The 18,393-nt window shown below is 40.0% G+C and overlaps 1 long non-coding RNA gene across 1 annotated transcript; it reads right to left on the bottom strand.

The window, feature by feature from the left end:
- Positions 1–477: 477 nt before the first annotated feature.
- LOC145303964 (uncharacterized) lies at positions 478–3,541 on the bottom strand. Its single transcript, XR_013873881.1, has 4 exons — positions 3,482–3,541; positions 2,562–2,718; positions 1,694–1,846; positions 478–1,069 (listed from the first exon to the last, which is right to left on the bottom strand). It is a non-coding gene; the product is annotated as an uncharacterized LOC145303964 (long non-coding RNA).
- Positions 3,542–18,393: the final 14,852 nt, after the last annotated feature.

The raw sequence follows: 18,393 nt of genomic DNA, 5'->3' as shown, positions 1-18,393 counted from the left end.
CATGAAAGAAAAGTGCTGCTTTGTTTGATCTGAAGCATATTTTAGTAGTTTAAGTTTGTCACCACTATCTCGTGGTCCAAGTTTTACCTCTATATTTATGATAAGACTGTGTTCTGGGATAATTATTAGAGAATCCCATTCTGTTTTTGATTCTTGTACACTGTAGTTAAAGTATTGATAGGTATAGAATTTCTCTAGATTACAGGTAGGAAACTTATACAAGAATGTGTTTTCAATTTTGTTATTCTTATTGCCTCCATGCCCTTTAAGCACCTATAATATTAAATATTTTATATTCTTAATGCAATAAATTCAAATACTTTAAATATCTTTTGTAGTATATTACAGAAAAACATAACAAAAAAAAATTCTAAAAAAGGAAACTGCTATTAATCCCTACCCACAAATGAACTTGCATTATCTATAAAACATTCCTTTCTAAACAGCCAGCTCTTTGCATCTTTATATTCAAGCTTGTTTTCTTTCCATTTTAAATGTTCCTCTATGCATAAATCTAGTTTTTCCTTAGAAATATCTTCAATGTTCAACAATGCCTTTATTCTCATTTCATGCTCATTAAAATCTGCAGTTTGATCCTTTCCTCTGGTGTCTTTTCCCTTATTAACTATTTGTTGAATACAGTCCCCTGCTTGAAAATTGTTTATGATCAATGAGTCCATTTTTAAGTTTCTTGCTGCATTAACAAACTCATGGTGTAATTGTTCTTCAAGATATTTATCAATAAACTGATCATCTTGCTTCTCCTTGCCCTCTTTTCCTAACACAGCTGGTTTCTTGGGTGTTACAAAATGATTGGGAATTGCAATAACCTCACTCTCTGAATCATAATAATAATCAGCTACTTTCTGTTTTATCTCTTTAATCTTTTCTTTAGCTAAAATTCTTTGATTTTCTCCTGCAGGCCCATGAAAGTTTATTCTAAAGTTACTAGATTCTTTAGTCAAATTTGATGATTGAGATTCTTGTGAATGTAGGGGATATACCCCAAATTGAAGGCCACAAGTGCTGGAGCAAGTTGTTATTGGGCTAGGACCTTCCATTTCATAATCTAAATCAATATTTATTCAGGGATAGATATTTAATTCATCAAAACTACCTTCCCTATATCCCCCCCCCCAAAAAAAAAATGAAGCTCTTTGTCAATTCAATAAGAAAAAAGAAAATACTATATATTGATTAACATTTAAAAGTTTATGCAATTTATGCATATATTAGGAAATTATAAATCATTACTTATAGATATAATGCAATTGATATTATGCAATTTCTGTTACCCATACCCTCTTACAAACTTAATTTGAAGTCAGAAGAGTTGAAGTGAAGCTTATCTGTGATACATATATATCTATTATTTATTACACTAAACATCCCTTAATAACAAAATATGGTTTTAATTTTTGTAGATGCTGATATAATTTACCGGATATAGTCCTTTCCACGACATCCCTCCATAAGGAGCGATTCTTCGTAATTTTAAAATGGCTTTTTATAGGTTATTTTAGGTTAGGTTAGGTTATATTGTGTTAGGTGATTGCCCCACAGGGTTAGGTAATTGGCCCCGCAGGGTTAGAGCCCCCCGCAGGGGCTAGAAATAGGAGAAAAGCTACTGTGAAAAATACGAAGAATCGCTCCTTATGGAGGGATGTCGTGGAAAGGACTATACCCAATTTACCTGTAATTACACCAAAGTATCTTTTATATATCTGTTGTTAAAAAATACAGTAGTATAGTCCTCATATATTCTCTCACCATCAAGGACATCATTAATTATCTTTGTATAGTTTAGACCACTTTGTTACCACTCACTCACTTCATGCATTGATACCTAAACAATTATTAATAGTTTTTCATGGTATATTCTAATATTCAAAACTATTTTTAGTTTTAGTTTTAAAAAGAAAAATTAAATTTCTTTTTAGAAGGGTGGGTGATTTTTTTTATAGATGCGATTTCTCTTAGGAGGGTGGGAGCACCCATCCCAAAAACAGTTATAAACCTAAAATAAAAAATCCATTGATTGGTGGTAGAAATTTTAAAATGTTAATTCATACAAGATTTCTAATTAGATGCAAACTATCAATATTATCCTCTTAGGATTTTTTATTTCAATTTTGAACTCTGGTCGCGGCGGTCGGCACCTTGCCTGCCTAGCCAAAGCGCTCGGCCCCTTAGCCTATAACCTAACCTAACCTAAGTTTTTAAGAAAGGTTTAAAAATTTTTTCATTTATAAATATATTCTTGACTTTAACAAATGCTCTGTAAATCTTATTGTCTGTATTCTTATTTATGATTTTTTGTGCTATGCTACTTATGGATCTGTCATCCTTGCTTATAATACAAGTTATTACCCAGGGGTAGCCAGCCTAACAATCAATTCTAGAAAAAATCACGAAACCTTTTAAAGTACTGTGGAAGCATATTTTGTTTTTTTTTATATAACTGGTGGGTTAGAAGGGGAGGAAAGGGTTAAGGGGGTTGAGGGGAAATTTTTCTTTAGAATTGTTTGTCAGAATATCATTTCCTTGTCCCTGGTTATTACCTTTAATAAATACAATTCCATGATTGTATAACTGAGCAACCATTAGTATAAAGGGTAGAGTTAAAGAAGGTGGATTAAATGGAATCCTTTTTTACAATTGTTCGTCATAATCTTTTTCTCTTGTCTCTGCGCTCAATCATAGCTTCATATCTGAATCCTAGAAAAAAGAATAACCTAAAGATCAAGCCCCATGTTAAAGCAAAAGGGGGTGGTTATCAAAAACTCATCATTGGTCATAATTCATAAGTAATCCAATTCCTTAAATTGGACTGATTATCAAATCAATATCATTCAAATTTGTTGATTGGCAATCCACTTCAGTTTTTCTTATTGAACCTTATTGCATCTAGCATATTAAAGTTATTAAAGTTAAAAATAAGCTATTGATAAATAATTTCTGTAAGGGGTAAGAGGGTTAAATTAGCCATTAATTTTTTTTCATTTATTTGTTTTCAAACAACATCCTAAAGCAAAGCTACCCAAATCAATAAGACATATAAACATTAAAAATTCAGATAAAACATTTGATATTTGTCCCTTATAATGTAGCTTCACATACAAAAATTACTGAGGGGAGATTGACTACACCCTCCTTTTGAAGTGCCCCAAGAGGCCTCTAGGGGCGTATCCTCTAGTTTCAAATAAAGTAGATAGTAAGCTTATATAAAACAAAATATTTTTTTTTAAAAAGCTAAAATCATTATGTCAAAAAAGTACATACAGACTTTGTGGTAATGTTTATAGAGTTGCTGTGCTTTTAAAATTGTTCTGAAATTTTACAAGAATCTTAATGAAAAGTTTGAAATGTACTTCTAGCATGCCTAAATTAATAATATGAGCTATATTATGTTATAGACTGAAGGACCAGCCATAAACCAGAAAGGCTTCACCTAAAAATAATCTAATCAATCATTTTTTACCTTTAGATACTTTACTTTATTCTGGGAACAAATTTTGAATAATATTGGTTTAATTTATCTGAAATAAAAGAAATTGAATTTTATGGATTTCAATTTAAATGAATATAACAACATTAATAATAAGGAAATCTAGAACTTTCTCTTATAGTGCTTTATTAGTCATAAACACCCATAACTCCTATTTTCAGATTTTAAGTGAAAGTAAATAGTTTTTTTGTTATTATCCCCCCCACCCCACACAAAAAAAAACAACCTTTCAAATCCCTGCCCCCCCCCCCTCCCTAAAAAAATATTTTTTTTGTTTACCCCATGGTTTACAGTCAATGCTTTTTATAAATCAAGAAATTTAAACATGTCACACAAGAACAATATCCCCCCCCCCCCTCCAAAAAGTTTTTGAGATAAAAAATGTCTTTCCATAACTTTGATAAAATAGGGAGAGGAATTAGATGCAGATTAATTTAATCACTATTGTCATACCCCCTTCTAAAACTATTTAGAGAAGTAAACATAATCACAGCACACAAAGAACTGAACTAGCCAACTCTCTCTTTTCGGCCCCAGACAGACAAGATTTATTAACCATTGGTCTAAAGTTTTCTTGTGTTGTAATCACAGTAGATTTGATGTCTAATATTAACTAAAAGATGTGTGAATACGAATCTTTAGGAAAAAGCTAAAAAAAATTAATGTGAAGCACAGCAAAAATATTTGTATGGTTCAGTTACTCCAGGGAGGTAAGGACAATAACAAATAAAATAAAATATCTCCCTTCCCTATTTTACAACATAATTAGGAAAATTGTCGAAGGTTTAAGATAGGCAGATCTTTCTTTTTGTTGCATTAGACATATCCTTGTATCCCTGTATATATTCAGAATGTATGTACATATAATATCTCTCCTTACAAAACATAGTTGGTTGTTATAATCCTATTAATTTAAAATGTTCCATGTAAAATAACCACTTTATAAATATCAAATTATATTGAAAAGCATATTTATATGTTATAACTTATAATTACTTTCTATTTAAACTACTTATCAATATAATAGTGGGACCCTAAAACAGTACTCAGTTTTATGCTTAATTAGTATATTTTTCCTCATCTACCTGAAGATTTAGAATATAGCAGCAACTAATGACGTCTAAGCTTTTTTTTTGGAGGGGGGACACAAAACCTACATTGTGGAATGTTCTTTCAAAAATCATTACGATGGTAAAATTCACATTGGAGGTTAATTACCCCATCCACCCCCCCCCCCCATTCTGTAAATTTAGTTTTGGGAAAAACCCACATTTTGTGTTTAAAATTTACCCTCCCCATCTTAGATGTCAATGCCAGCAACATAATATTTTCAGAGTTAAAAAAAACATTAAATGTTGGGTTCAGAACAAGTTACAGAGGAAATTATAAAAATCTAGAAAGTATTTTTCTTTCTCACCATCCCTGCCTCAGGCATAATTTATACGTAACTAAGCTTGTAGCTGGGTGTGTGTGTGTGTGCGCGCGTATTAAAAGTGATGTAGAACTGGATTGAAAGTTTGACGTCAGAGAGAGGTGGTTTTATATGAATGTGTCTATCAATCATTTTCTCATAAGAGAGAGAGAGAAAGAGAGTTATGGTTACTTTCTCAAGAGGGGGGAGGGTGCTCTCCCCCCTCTCATTTTTAATTAAATTTTTTTATATCTTTTGGGGGAGTAATTTTTTTCTAGGGGCGATTTCTCTTGGTAGGGTGGTGGTATCCTCCCCCAGAATAGTTATAAACCTTCCCAGGACCTATGAGAAGCTACCCTGTAAAGGAGAACCTGATCGGTTCAGCGGTTAGTGAGATCCTTTGATACAGACAAACAAACACACAGACAGACAAACAGACAGACATCGTGTTACTTTATTATAAGGATTTGATACTACATTGATCAAAATTCTTAGATTTTTTCTATAATTAGGGTTAGTCCGTCCGTGCGGATAGCTTTTATTACCAATTTAGGCATGTTAGAATTGTCCTATTAATTTCAAACCTTGCTAGGTGATTTCCGAAGTAATTATTACCATGCAAAACTTTTTGGTTTTTAAATTTGTTAACAACAAATTTTTATGTGATGTAATTTTCCTAGGGATCTGATTTTTGGACTGATAACTAGGACAACAAAGTACAATGTTTTACACGAGGCATCTCTATAATCAAGTACTAAAAATGTTAGTATGTCCTTAACAGTTATCTTGCAAAACATTTTTGTACAATTTTGTTTTGACTTACAAATTAATATCATGCTTTTAGTGTTATAGTCGTATTTTATGGATGTTGTCTTCCTTGTTCTATTAATCATTTATTTAAAAAGTTAGGATTATCTATAATATCAAGAACGTTTAGGACCATACTTCTAATTTAGTAAAATTCCTAGACAAAAAAATTGATTTGATAAGTAGAATAATTGAATATGCATAAACACAGGGAGGGAGGGGTCATTGGGATTTTTATTTACATTAGTCCCCAAAGTCTTATAATTGTGGTATTCGGCAACCGTGAGCCATGCCTATGGCACCCCTGACCGGGGTGAAGGGCCAAAGGCCCTCCCCCGAGTCCTGGGGAAGGGGTCTGCCGACCCCCTCCCTATGCCTAAAATTAATGATTGAATCTGACAAGCTTTATTATGGTTAAGCTGCATTGTTAATTCCCCCCACCCTTCCCAGGGATGGGGGATCATTATTGCCCAAACTGACTATTGTATATGTATTATATTGCTTTTATTTTATGATTATTTATTCCTATCTGTGTAGCTATTGTTTGTTGTATATAACTTTAGTAATCCACAGACCTTCAATAAAGGAACAACTGAATAGATGCTGTTTGTTATTTAGTGATTGTTAGAGAAGCGTAGCTTCTCTATAGTAAGGTGTCCACGTCTGTTCACACTGCCGTAGTCATTTTGAACTCTGGTGTCTGCCATTATCCTAGGCGGATACCACAACTTTTGGTGACAGCTGTGTGAGATTACGGCAAACCACAAGTGTAGAGCAGACGCGCAGCTGAGGCTAAGGTACTCCCAGCAGTGAAACTGGCAAAACTGACACAAGCAACCTGAATTACCCACCCTGGATAGCAAGGTCTAACTCTGTATCCGGCAGTTGTGGAAGCGAGACAGCGAAACTTGACGGAGAACCGCGAGAAGCGCCGACATCCAACGGAGAATTGAGCGCTCAAGGGCTGAAACAGGCCTGCGGACCGGCTGAAACAGGCCTGCGGACCGGCTGAAACAGGCCAACTAAGTGTAAACGGCTGAAAATAGGCCAACATTTACTGCAAAAGATAGCAGGATTCGAACCAGCGGCGTTGCAGGACAGGACATTCCCTGCCGCCATCAGCCGGATTCGGATACACGGCGCTGCAGGACGGGACATTCCCTGCCGCCGATAGACTGAAACAAGCCAAGGATTCGAACCAGCGGCGCCGCAGGACGGGACATTCCCTGCCGCCAACAGCCGGATTCGGATACACGGCGCTGCAGAACGGGACATTCCCTGCCGCCGATAGGCTGAAACACGCCAAATAGCTGCGAGCTGCGAGCCAACATACGAGTGTAGTGTACCAAGCAGAGGAAACTACGTCAACTCCAAGTATCCTGAGAGGCTACAGCGCAGCCACCCATCTAGAAAAGCAGATATTATATCACATTGTAGGGATTACCACCCTAGTGTGATGGCTAAACAATAGATTTATGAGCAAGGATTGGCAAACAATTTGTTGTGTATTGTGATAAAACTAAAAATAGAACAGGCTTGGTAAGCAGATCTGTTATGTATTGTGATAAGGCCAAAAATAGAATCTAGATGTAATATAACAATGCCTTGATAAACAATCTAACCACCCAAGCCTCCAGCACAACAAATACACCCCTTATTCCAGAGGAAAGGGAGGGGCCCACTCTCCATTGAAGAAAATACAATCAAGGTGACATAACAATAAGCCTAGGATTAAGGAGAAAGGGCACCATTATCTCATCACACAGTTACCTCAAACCCACAGCACTCCCCCTTCCCCACAGGGGGAACGGACGGCTTTACCCCGTCCCCTCACGCGCTCCCCCCCTCCTACCCACACTTGACTAAGTCCGCCCACGGTGTGGAGCTAGCGACCGGGAAAACAGAGCGCCATTTACGGGTCGCGCAACAGAGTTCGGGACATATCATAAAATTCAACGGACAAAGCGGACCAATGAGAGAGCGAGTTGAGGGATAAGTGCGCGTTTTACCTGTGTGCGCGGATTTGACGGTGCGTAAGCGCGCTGCAAGGAAAGGAGATTTCACGCACACACACAGGAGCGGAGCTACTCCATAGCATCTAACAGAGATATTTTTAGAAAATAAAGAATTACAAGCTTCTCCCTCCTATCTATAGTGTGATAAAGGAAAACCCAATCAGTTCCTGACAGCAGTTCAGACCCTCAACAGCTATCTACCCCTACCAGCCTACTCTACAAACTCAGAATAAAACTAGTGATAAGTACATCTAAGTTATATCTTTGTAACTAAACTACCAACCTAGTGATAAACAGTGTTGGCTGCTAGGCTAGAAAGCCTCAAGTGATAAACCATTTATAATACAGCATGACCCTCGAAAAAGTATTTTTAAGCATCTGCAGCCCTTATTTCTCAATGAATTATTAAAAAATGCATATGTCCTTGTTCTCTATAGTATTCCACGTAAGTAGATATAAAAATATTTTTTTTACCTCCATTAACACCGGAGATTTTTAGTGCTAAAGTTTTGAAAAAGTGACTGAGGAAAAAGTAACTTTTAACATGAAACGACTTTTTTAGCAAAATTAAGCTAGAAATCCTTTTATTTTTGTTACTAGCAGAAACTTTATACAAAAATGAAATAAAAAATTTAGTTTTTGAGTAAAAAGTATTTTTTTACACATATTTTTTGAGTCTTTTTAGTTTAATGATATTTTGAAAAACTTACTTATTAGGCAAAATTGTTTAAGATTAAAAAACCAAATAAATCTCTATGAATATAGCAGGAAAATTGTTTTTGTTTCACAATCCTAACTTTAATAACAAAAAAGTTATAAAGAAAATAAAAATAAACATAATGATTTTTTAGTCTAAAAAGCTTAATTTACCCCCTATTAAATAATTGAGATGTCAGAAAAGTAGGCGGAGCAACTGTCATAATTAATCCTTTTCTTTAAATAAGGGTTAATAAATAACCTAAAATTTGCAAATAATTATTTCATTCAGTAGTATTTTTTGCCATTAAAAATTTATATTTTTTTTGTGGAATAAAAAAGAAATATTTATTTAACTTGTTTTTCTTTGTGTCTCATTATTCAGTTGCCAGAAAAACATAATATAACCATCCAAAAAATAAGAGAAACAAAAAAAAATTCTTTTTCTCAGTCACTTTTTCAAATCTTTAGCTCTAAAAATCTCCGGTGTTAATGGAGGTAAAAAAAATAATTTTATATCTACTTACGTGGAATACTATGGAGAACAAGGACATATGCATTTTTTAATAATTCATTGAGAAATAAGGGCTGCAGATGCTTAAAAATACTTTTTCGAGGGTCATGCTGTATTGCCTTATAACTTTGTGTCCTGCCGTTGAACCGTTGACCCGATGGAGCAGCCGCAAGCGCCAGGAGGCGACCAAGCCCAAGGATGGCTCCAGGATGACCCCCAGCCGGCTCCAGCCGAGTACCGCAAGCTGATGCTGAGTAACCTGCCGGAGTATAGAGGGCCGCCCAAGCAATCCTGGAGTTCCCACATCCGCAGACTCGAGATGTCATGGGCGGCTTACCGCGTGCCGCCCCATGACACCCTCAACCGCCGCAACGCCCTTTTACTGTCACTGGTAGGGCAAGCAGCGGAAATGGCTTCTCATCTGTTTGGCGAGGCAGGCCAAGCCTTGACTTACGAACAAGTCAAGGCCGAGTGTGAAATGTTATTTCGTCCAGCCTTTAAATCCCAGACTTTGAAGCAAGCCTTCAGGGATTACAGGCAACACTCAACAGAACCTATACAAGCATACATATCCACAAAGTGTGCCTTGTATAGGGAGGCCTACAGCCATGAGGATCTCGAGTTATTAATCGATGAATTAAATCGTGGCATTCGTAACGCTAATGTGAAACGTGAAATGATGAGTCATGAGATCGCCTCTGTACCTGAGTACACGAGGCGAGCCATGTTCACCGTCACAATGATTACCAAGCAGCTGAAGGAGGGTGTGTGCCTAGTGGACGCCACCGACGGGCTCACGGGATCAGCCAGCGTCCAGTTGCCCAACTACGACGAGTCGGAGCCAATGGAGATTGGCGCCTTGGCTCCGGGTCTCCACCAGATGGGGAAGGTCGCCCCAGATGACAAGACTTCAGGCCGCTGTTACCGCTGCCAAGGGAAAGGCCACCGAGCCCGAGACTGTCCGACGCCTATGGAAGTCAGCCTGGAGGAGAGACGCACCCAGCCACGTCATGACCGTCCTGCCAAGTGCGAGCGTTGCCACTATGCTGGCCATACAGCGGCCGAGTGCAGAGCCGACTGGGACCAGGTAGCCGGCCGGAGGCGCACCGCAGACAAGGGCGCTCCCCCAGGAAAGCCCAGCAGAGTAGCCAACATGGAAGGGAGCGCGCCCCCAGCACCCCGCAGCAAGCAATCGCCCCCAACGCAGCGGGCCGAGCCGACGGAATGCCGCAGTTTGGAACCGTTCCAGCTAGGATCAACGTACTGGGAGGCGCGGCTGAACCCAACCGGGTTGGCCTGGGCTTCAGCCTCAACCACCTGCGGCCGGAGTTTGTGCAGCCCAACAACATTGCCGAGCCAGAAGTTCTGAGGCCCCAGCCCTTTAGCTTAAACATGATGGGGCCTGCCCGACCGAGCCTACCCAGCAAGAGTGGAGGGGCGCTACCCAGCGTCACTGAGACGGTGTACGGGGAGGCCCTGGCGGCCGTTGAACGAGAGAGGCAGGAGGCGCTAGCCAGCGCATCAGAGTCGATGTATGGGGCGCCACCCGGCGCCGCCACCTGCGATGACTGGGGGGTGCTATCCAGCGCCTCCAACCTGGTGCCTGGGGCGACAACCGTCGCTGCCACCGAGATACCTGGATCCTGGAACGAGCCAGCAGTCCCAGAGGAAGGGGTGACACCCGTCACCCCCAGCCAGCCAGCGCCACCAGCCTGTAGGGAGAGCCCAGCCATACACCATCCAGCGCCCCCTGCCAGCCGAGGGAACCCAGCTGCCCAGCACTTCCAGTCGAGCCAGGATAAGTTAAATTTAACAAATGTATTGTATCCAAATTATTGTAAAACCCCAACCTTGCCTGTGCCTCCTGCACCAGAGGCTGGGGAGATTGAAATTTGGGGATATAAGGACTTGCCTGTGCCACATGCACCTGAGTTCCTAGGGCAGGGGAGGGACGTGAGTCAGGGCGAGCCTGTGCCACACGCACTTCAGCCCCATGCCACTGGGCATGTCATGGACAAGGGAAGGGACCCCTTGGGGCTAGGGGAGCCGACACCCAGGCAGGCGCCAGTCGCCTGTCAGTCTGTCATTGGGGAGGGTATCGGGGTGCCCCGGACACATAAAGATAACGCTCAATGGAAATTTGTATCTAGCCAGGAGCAGCCCAGCCGTGTCCAGCCTCAAGAAGCAGCCGTGACCCGAGCCGAAGATCCCCAGCCGCGTGCGTGAGGTAGATGGCTGTCTGGTAGATTCTCACACTGGTGGATGGTTCTGTGGGGACTACTGCTGGCAGCCGTGTGGCCTACAACTAGCTACGTCCTGGTAGGGTGGGACTGCGCCAACCCCACCCACGTCACAGCCTACAATAAGGAGAAGATGTGTAGCACGGAACCGCTACACCAGGAGGTGCCCCTGGGCCATGAAGTACATGTCCTGCAGCAAGTCAAGATTAGGGAAACAACAGGATACAGTTGCCAGCTCACCGTGTCCCAGTGGACATTCAGGTGTGGGGTATGGGGTCACCTCAAGGTGACCTCGGTCCCCACCCTCATGAGGCCAACCAAGATTGATCCAGAAACGTGCCGAGACCTGGCCAGAAACCGAGTCTACACGCTGCCAGGCAAGACCCAGCCACTGACGTTCCAGCTGAACCATCCCCTGTTCTTCACCCTCGACATGGTGGGCGCCTTGGTCAACAGCCCCGAGGGGGTGGGTTGTGAAGGGGAGGACGTCCACTTCGAGGGCCAGCTGTACCGCAATGAATTAGTGCTCCAGGAACGAAGGCTGCTGGTCAAGGAAGAGACCTACGTAGTAGAGGATGGACGGGTGGAGTCCCAATCTGACCACCTGACCCTAGAATGTCCCCATTCTGAGCTGTCTTGCATCACTGGGGAAGCAACCTACGTGTGGGACCACCTGGGGAGAGATTGCCCCTTGAGGCTGATCCGCAGCCTTCAGCCTAGCCTAGTGATGGATGCGTTCCTGGTTGACCATCAAGCCCAGTTCTTCATCAACATGACCACCCCCACCTCAATAGTGAACTGCGACTTTGAGGCCCATGCCACCAACCACCCAGCATTGTTCGTGGCAGCTGACCCGGCCGCGGCAGCGCTGCCCAGAGTATCGGCCAGGGATGTGGATGTCCCCCTGCAGGCCCAGATACATGCAGGTTACATTGGATTTACCCTGGAGACACGCATGAAAAGCACAGCGGCAGAAGAAGTAGCGGCCAACTGCTGGAAGCTCCAGCAACTAGACCCGGCCCACCCGGTGCGTGTCCAGGGGAGCACGTTCTCTGTGCTAAGGGGAGATGTCCTGCTCCAGCTTACCTGCCAACGCAACAAATACGTTGTCCGTGAAAGCAAGGAATGTTGGGACAAAGTACCAGTGGAACCCACAGGATTTGTAGACGCCGTGACACGGGTGTATAGCGGCCACGCCACCAAGATTCCCTGCTCCTCCACCTACCCCCTGACTGTGCACGCGGAGGAAGGCTGGATAGAGCTAACCCCCGCACCTAAGAAGAGGCCACCCCCGCTGGATACGCCCAAGCAGCTGCTGACAGAACCCTTGGATGATTTTAGTTCGGGAGGCTTGTATTCACAGGCTGAGCTGAACGACTGGCAGCAGCTGCTAGCATTCCCAGCGTATAAAAGCGCCATGCTGACCGGCCTGTCCTATGGCTCGTGCGTTCAGCAAGGTAGCTGTTCGGCCACCGGAGACCATGGGATCGTGTCCTACAATATCGACCGACTGGCGGAGGAAGGAGAGGCCGCCCTGGATGTCTGGGCTGGGTTCAGACAAGCTATTCACGAGTGGGGAGATGGCGCAGCCATACTGTGTTTGCTGTTGTTGATCCTCAAACTGCTGGGGGATCTGACCATCATTTCCCTGGCAGCCGCACAAGGAGGTGTACGGGCCGCCATGAATGCGATGTCACAAGTGTTCCTGTACCATCCAACCTTGTACAGGAAGGCCTTGGCCAGAGCCCGGCTCACCCATGCCAAGTCCCGGGACTTTTCAGTAGACTGGGATGCCATTCCCATTGGCCGGGAAGCCGCCGAGGAAATGGTGTCCATGCAATCGGCCGATAGCGGGCATGACCGCCCAGGCAGGCCTGGACCGCCCTCTGGAAGACCCCGCGGCCCCTCGGGAGGCCAGGCTGCCGCTCAGACGGTCAACTTGGCAGCCAGTGCCCCAGCCGCTGCCAACAACAACCAGAATGCCCCGCTGCTGACCGGCCCTGCAGCAGCTGTGCCCCACGCCAACCTGACACCTGCCGGCGCCGAGCTACGTGTCCAACCAAAGCCAGCCTCTACCTTCTATCCCACGTTGGGAGCCCATCAGCCCTGAAAATCACCACTAGGATTCCATTGAATCATTATCATTTGTATATATCTTAGCCCTAAGGAGCGGGCCGAAGGCCTCAACCACTGTCGGAAGTCTGGCAGGGAGACCCCCTCCCAGCCTTCCGAGGGGAGAGTTGTGGTATTCGGCAACCGTGAGCCATGCCTATGGCACCCCTGACCGGGGTTCGGGGAAGGGCCAAAGGCCCTCCCCCGAGTCCTGGGGAAGGGGTCTGCCGACCCCCTCCCTATGCCTAAAATTAATGATTGAATCTGACAAGCTTTATTATGGTTAAGCTGCATTGTTAATTCCCCCCACCCTTCCCAGGGATGGGGGATCATTATTGCCCAAACTGACTATTGTATATGTATTATATTGCTTTTATTTTATGATTATTTATTCCTATCTGTGTAGCTATTGTTTGTTGTATATAACTTTAGTAATCCTTAGACCTTCAATAAAGGAACAACTGAATAGATGCTGTTTGTTATTTAGTGATTGTTAGAGAAGCGTAGCTTCTCTATAGTAAGGTGTCCACGTCTGTTCACACTGCCGTAGTCATTTTGAACTCTGGTGTCTGCCATTATCCTAGGCGGATACCACATAATAATGTTTTCTTATTTGTTTGCTCAACAACTTAGGGGACACTTTATTGAATTTTTATAAGTTGCTTTATTGAGCTGAGTGTTTGAATGTTTCAACAACTAATTGTAAATTATAGAAGGGGTTATTTTATATTACATTATTGGTGATGCACATCGATTTTTCGATAATTGTCTTATCCCTTAGATCCTTGGCAATAAAAACTTGACCACGACTAATTATTAAATTATTAATTTATCATTTTTAATTATAGATATTTATCGCATTGTATTATATATAGACAACTTTCTGCGGATATTAAATGGAAAAATTATAGGAACCTAAGGCCCCGGGTAACAAAACTGGTATAAATTTTATGATTTTTACTTTAATATTTGTGGAAAATGTTTGTAATACGATTCTATACATGATTTTTAGTTATGGCTAAAAACCGGTTCTAATCAAGCGGATATTAATCAGTTTTGAGACCATACTGGAATTTTAGAAACTGATTAAACTTGAATAATTGTTATTGATGGATATTCAGGGATCTAAAGGGATAAGACAATGGATAATGAACTGATTTAAATCCCCAATAATGAAGAGCAATGGTTGAAAAGTTTGGACACTATCAGATTCGAATCAACCAATCAAAATTTAGTAAAAACACCCAAAGTTTTTAAGCTAACACATAAAGTATGTTACCTTTTTTTATGTTTTATTATTATTTGGCCACAACTTGGTCAAAAATGCTCACAAATCAGACCTTTTTCAACCAAAGAGACTCAAATGGTTCCTTTACAAGCCCAATCAATCAGTTTTAAGATATCTTTATATTTCAAGGAAAATTGATGAAAATACTAAAAAACGGCAAATTTGGGTGTTACCTTTTATATGCACAGATACCATAAAATCAACAGAAAAAATACTTAATTTTACTTTTCTGTCTTTTTTAAAGTTTGATTCTGTTAAATTGGCTATTCTTGAAGGGATTTATGCATTGATTAAACTGAAACATAATATTGGGTAGAAATTAATGTATTTCAAAGAAAGAAATTTTGGAAAATAAGAAATTCGACCTTTATCACTTTAGAGGACAGCTGCCAACCTCCAGTTGAAAGGATGTAGTTAAATACTTGTTAGCAATAATAATTAGCCCAAAAAGTAAAAAAAAAATTTTTTAATATGGTAAAAAAATGATAATCTAAATCTTAATTTTGGGAATGATGATCTTAAAGACGCTCTTGCTGTTGGTGATGATGACCCAGATGGTATCCAAATACATGAGCATTATGACAATTTATATATTAAACTATGGTCCGATTTTTGTATTTGTAGCATTCTCCAATCAAGAGAAATTCCAAAACATACAATCTTGGTTTTTAAATTCTCCAATTCATAAGGTAAATATAGTAGTTTTTAAAAGATGGTTATATTTCTTGTTACAACTTTAAATTGGAGGCTGCTACAAATACAAAAATTGAACCATAGTTCAATAGATGAGTTGTTATAATGCTCATGTACTTGGATACCATCTGGGTCATCTTCACCACCAGTAAGAGCGTCCTTCAGATCATCATCTCCAAAATTAAGATTTAGCTTATCATTTTTTTACCATATTAAAAAAAATATTTGTTTTACTTTTTGGGCTAATTATTATTGCTAACAAGTATTTAACTATATCCTGTCAACTGGAGGTTGGCAGCTGTCCTCTGAAGTAATAGAGGTCGAATTTCTTATTTTCAAAATTTTCTTTCTTTGAAATACATTAATTTCTGCCCAATATTATGTTTCAGTATATTTCAATGCATAAACCCCTTCAAAAATAGCCAATTTAACAGAATCAAACTTTAAAAATGACAGAAAAGTAAAAATAAGTATTTTTTCTGTTGATTTTATGGTATCTGTGCATATAAAAGGTAACACCCAAATTTGCTGTTTGTTAGTATTTTCATAATTTTTTCTTGAAATATATAGATATCTTAAAACTGATTGATTGGGCTTGTAAAGGAACCATTTGAGTCTCTTTGGTTGAAAAAGGTCTGATTTGTGAGCAGTTTTGACCAAGTTGTAGCCAAATAATAATAAAACATAAAAAAAGGTAACACACTTTATAAGAAAACGTTGTTTTAAAACTTTGGGTACCAGAGTACTATACAGTCCAATGTCCCCTCCCTCCCTGTGATTGTTTGGGATAAGATATGTTGTAATTTGTAGTACAAGTTTTTGATTCATTAATATTTTAACAAATTTAATAAAACATTCGTCAAATCCCTTATATATCAGTTTTCTAAATAGAGGAAGGGAAGGGACAGTGGACTGTTAATTAAACAGGCACTTGAAGTTGTATAACCACGTTATCTTATACATTGGCTTGAAAACTTTGGGTTCTTTTTTGCTCAAGTGACCAAACGATTCAACCAACAGTTTTAATCTACAGAAGTGGAAATGTTGTCATTGGTTATAATTCAAAACCAGTTTTTCACAGAATTTTAACTGGCAAATCATACAAATTTTAGGTTACTTAGGCACAGCATGGTTAAGACCCTGCAAGGTTAGTGACAACATACATATTTGACAAACAAGTGCAAAGTCTATAATACTCTGGTTCTACCATTTCCCAGTTTGTTTTTTGGTGTTTTCTTCATTAGAATGGAAAGCTAATGTTTTAAATTAGGATGTGCTGATGTTTTGGTAACAATTATAGAATTGCGACATTTTCTAAGTCATGCCTCAACGTTAAAGGTATCATCATGCAAATTTTGAAATCGATAGAGCTATTCCAATATGTCTAAACAAACGAACAGAGCTAACTGTCAAGGACGGTTGGACCGACCCTAATTATAGAAAAGCTCCAGTTTTAAATATAAGTATTACAGAAATTCCTTCAAGCTTTTTTCACTATTTAATAACAAAATTAATGTTTAATAGATTAGATAGTTTGCTTAATCTTTACTATGATATTGTGGTATTCGGCAGCTCTGGGCCATGCGGAAACCAAGATATTATAGTGATGCTACGCACCCAGCTAATCCTGTTATTCTACAATTGTAAAGCCACCTGCAAATATATAAGATAACGGTATTGATTTCATCTCTCAGTTGTCCTGCAAGTGGAGGGAGGGGTGTGACCCCTCCCTCTCCCTTCTTAAGTACCGGAACCTTCCCCTTCAACCACCAAGTTATCAGCACCACCTCAGCCCTGAGGATAAAGGTTCTAAGCCTTCCTTCACCCGATAGATTCACCACCCACACAGACTGTTGTTGTCACAGTAATCATCACACCTTCCCTTTTAGTACCCAGACCTACCACTCAACCCCTCTATTCTTATCTACCTATTGTGCTGTTCCATGGGCTATCCTGCCTCCCCCGGACAGGGATAGCCATCTACCTAACCATTGCAACTATCTATGTTTTACTTGTATGATTTACCTTTAACTATCTCTATTCCTAATCCATATGTATTTATATTATGTTGTACATCTTTAGTAAACCTTAGACCCTGAAAAAGTAACATCTGAATAGACTCTGTTTATTATTTAGTGATTGCTAGAGAAGCGTAGCTTCTCTATAATATATGTGTCCACGTCTGTTCGCACTGCCGTAGTCATTTGAACTCGGGTGTCTGCCATTTAACCAAGGTGGATACCACAATATAATCTAATTATCCCATCTGATTTTTTAAATGATAATTTGTAGAACAACAAGGTACCATATTATGAGCTAAGCATCACTATAAAAAATCCTTTGTTTGTCCTAACATATTTGTTGTTTTAAGATTGTCTCGATTTTACCAATAATATTTCTGAATTAACAAGGATGACAACAACCATAAAAGCTTAACTATACAGCAGTGTCATAAGAAAACATTAAACTAAAATAACGAACGAAACTTTTTATAATATAAAAAGTGAAATCTAGGAAATATTAATGAAACTTTGTGGAAATATGTAAAATGTGAATGAAAATTGAATCCCTAAAAAAACGAGAAAATTATGAAAACTAAAAAAGGAATCGATCTAGCACCCTAATCAATTGACATATGCTAATGAGAATTTGAAGAATATGAACTTATTTAATCCCCTTAAATTTTAGGCGTCTATCTTTAAAAGGAGTCGAAATAATCACTGTTTCCAACTTAATGTTTCAAACGGACAGACTGACATTTTAAGTTATAAAGAAGCTTCGCTACTAAAAAGTATCCTAAAACCTAATTGAATATAAATTTTTATTATAATTTTACTACAAATGTCGTTATCCAGGTTTAATCTTTCAATGATCCTTATAATAAAGTAACAAGATGTCTGTGTGTTTGCATGTTTGTACCGAAGGATCTTGCTAACCGCTAAACCGATCAGGTTCTCCTTAGCAGGGTAGCTTCTTATGGTCCCGAGAAGTTTTATAAATATTTAAGGGGAGGGTACAGTACAGGATAGCAGGATATAAATCTCACGGAACAGAGTGTCCTTTTTTTAAAATATTTGAATTATTTTTTAATAGAAGACGACGTGTCCAA

Source organism: Acartia tonsa, chromosome 13 (genome assembly GCF_053477335.1).
Source record: "Acartia tonsa isolate MP-2025a chromosome 13, ASM5347733v1, whole genome shotgun sequence".
Lineage (NCBI taxonomy): Eukaryota > Metazoa > Arthropoda > Copepoda > Calanoida > Acartiidae > Acartia > Acartia tonsa.
The sequence above is the reverse complement of the archived record's forward strand: the minus strand, read 5'-3'. Positions and strand labels throughout refer to the sequence as shown.